Source organism: Styela clava, chromosome 2 (assembly GCF_964204865.1).
Source record: "Styela clava chromosome 2, kaStyClav1.hap1.2, whole genome shotgun sequence".
Taxonomy (NCBI): domain Eukaryota; kingdom Metazoa; phylum Chordata; class Ascidiacea; order Stolidobranchia; family Styelidae; genus Styela; species Styela clava.
The window spans coordinates 28,773,943-28,776,442 of NC_135251.1; the positions used below are offsets into that span (position 1 = coordinate 28,773,943).

The 2,500-nt window shown below is 57.2% G+C and overlaps 1 non-coding gene across 1 annotated transcript in view; it reads left to right on the forward strand.

Moving 5' to 3' along the window:
• The first annotated feature begins 2,453 nt into the window (after positions 1-2,453).
• The window catches only part of LOC144420322 (small subunit ribosomal RNA), a 1,810-nt gene continuing 1,763 nt past the window's right edge, over positions 2,454-2,500 (forward strand). The window contains exon 1 of the ribosomal RNA XR_013474675.1: positions 2,454-2,500. This exon is cut by the window's right edge and continues 1,763 nt beyond it. This is a non-coding gene — a ribosomal RNA (small subunit ribosomal RNA).

Consider the following 2,500-nt stretch of genomic DNA (forward strand, 5'->3'; position numbering starts at 1 on the left):
CGGTCGGAGCGCACCCTTTTCTCGGTGGCTGGCGGGCGAGAGAGTGCTGCGTCGCCGGCATCGGCGTCGAAAGAAGCCGAGCCGAAAAAAGTTAAAGTACAAACGTGCAAGCATACTAACCTAACCCTAGGTAAGGCATGTCAGAGCGAAAGACAGTAAACTCGAATGAGCCAAGACAGAGCGGCGTACGGTGCGGGGCCGGTCGGAGCGCACCCTTTTCTCGGTGGCTGGCGGGCGAGAGAGTGCTGCGTCGCCGGCATCGGCGTCGAAAGAAGCCGAGCCGAAAAAAGTTAAAGTACAAACGTGCAAGCATACTAACCTAACCCTAGGTAAGGCATGTCAGAGCGAAAGACAGTAAACTCGAATGAGTCAAGACAGAGCGGCGTACGGTGCGGAGCCGGTCGGAGCGCACCCTTTTCTCGGTGGCTGGCGGGCGAGAGAGTGCTGCGTCGCCGGCATCGGCGTCGAAAGAAGCCGAGCCGAAAAAAGTTAAAGTACAAACGTGCAAGCATACTAACCTAACCCTAGGTAAGGCATGTCAGAGCGAAAGACAGTAAACTCGAATGAGCCAAGACAGAGCGGCGTACGGTGCGGGGCCGGTCGGAGCGCACCCTTTTCTCGGTGGCTGGCGGGCGAGAGAGTGCTGCGTCGCCGGCATCGGCGTCGAAAGAAGCCGAGCCGAAAAAAGTTAAAGTACAAACGTGCAAGCATACTAACCTAACCCTAGGTAAGGCATGTCAGAGCGAAAGACAGTAAACTCGAATGAGCCAAGACAGAGCGGCGTACGGTGCGGGGCCGGTCGGAGCGCACCCTTTTCTCGGTGGCTGGCGGGCGAGAGAGTGCTGCGTCGCCGGCATCGGCGTCGAAAGAAGCCGAGCCGAAAAAAGTTAAAGTACAAACGTGCAAGCATACTAACCTAACCCTAGGTAAGGCATGTCAGAGCGAAAGACAGTAAACTCGAATGAGCCAAGAAAGAGCGGCGTACGGTGCGGGGCCGGTCGGAGCGCACCCTTTTCTCGGTGGCTGGCGGGCGAGAGAGTGCTGCGTCGCCGGCATCGGCGTCGAAAGAAGCCGAGCCGAAAAAAGTTAAAGTACAAACGTGCAAGCATACTAACCTAACCCTAGGTAAGGCATGTCAGAGCGAAAGACAGTAAACTCGAATGAGCCAAGAAAGAGCGGCGTACGGTGCGGGGCCGGTCGGAGCGCACCCTTTTCTCGGTGGCTGGCGGGCGAGAGAGTGCTGCGTCGCCGGCATCGGCGTCGAAAGAAGCCGAGCCGAAAAAAGTTAAAGTACAAACGTGCAAGCATACTAACCTAACCCTAGGTAAGGCATGTTAGAGCGAAAGACAGTAAACTCGAATGAGCCAAGAAAGAGCGGCGTACGGTGCGGGGCCGGTCGGAGCGCACCCTTTTCTCGGTGGCTGGCGGGCGAGAGAGTGCTGCGTCGCCGGCATCGGCGTCGAAAGAAGCCGAGCCGAAAAAAGTTAAAGTACAAACGTGCAAGCATACTAACCTAACCCTAGGTAAGGCATGTCAGAGCGAAAGACAGTAAACTCGAATGAGCCAAGAAAGAGCGGCGTACGGTGCGGGGCCGGTCGGAGCGCACCCTTTTCTCGGTGGCTGGCGGGCGAGAGAGTGCTGCGTCGCCGGCATCGGCGTCGAAAGAAGCCGAGCCGAAAAAAGTTAAAGTACAAACGTGCAAGCATACTAACCTAACCCTAGGTAAGGCATGTCAGAGCGAAAGACAGTAAACTCGAATGAGCCAAGAAAGAGCGGCGTACGGTGCGGGGCCGGTCGGAGCGCACCCTTTTCTCGGTGGCTGGCGGGCGTGAGAGTGCTGCGTCGCCGGCATCGGCGTCGAAAGAAGCCGAGCCGAAAAAAGTTAAAGTACAAACGTGCAAGCATACTAACCTAACCCTAGGTAAGGCATGTTAGAGCGAAAGACAGTAAACTCGAATGAGCCAAGAAAGAGCGGCGTACGGTGCGGGGCCGGTCGGAGCGCACCCTTTTCTCGGTGGCTGGCGGGCGAGAGAGTGCTGCGTCGCCGGCATCGGCGTCGAAAAAAGCCGAGCCAAAAAAAGTTAAAGTACAAACGCGATGCTAATGAGCGAGCCGTTGTCTCGACTAATATGTACGGGGCGTTCGATCGAGCGTCTGGCTTGAGCGCTTGTCGGCCTAGCAGAACGGTCGCATTGTTATGCCCGGGTTTTAGGCACCGCTGCAGGCGGCCGGCAGAGCTCTTGTTTGTGCGAAACTGAATGGATCGAGCCCGAGAGAGGGCGAGCAAAGAAAAAACGCAAATCGCTCCGCCTGGCACTGCCGGCGAGAGCGTGGACGTCGCGGCCAGCGACTGTCGAAGCTGAGTACGGCCGCAGGCAATCGTCTCGGTCTTAAACAAATGCGACGAGCACGCGCCGGGCGGCCCAGCAAGGGCCGAGCGCAGCTGTCGCAGCTATCTGGTTGATCCTGCCAGTAGTGATATGCTTGTCTCAAAGATTAA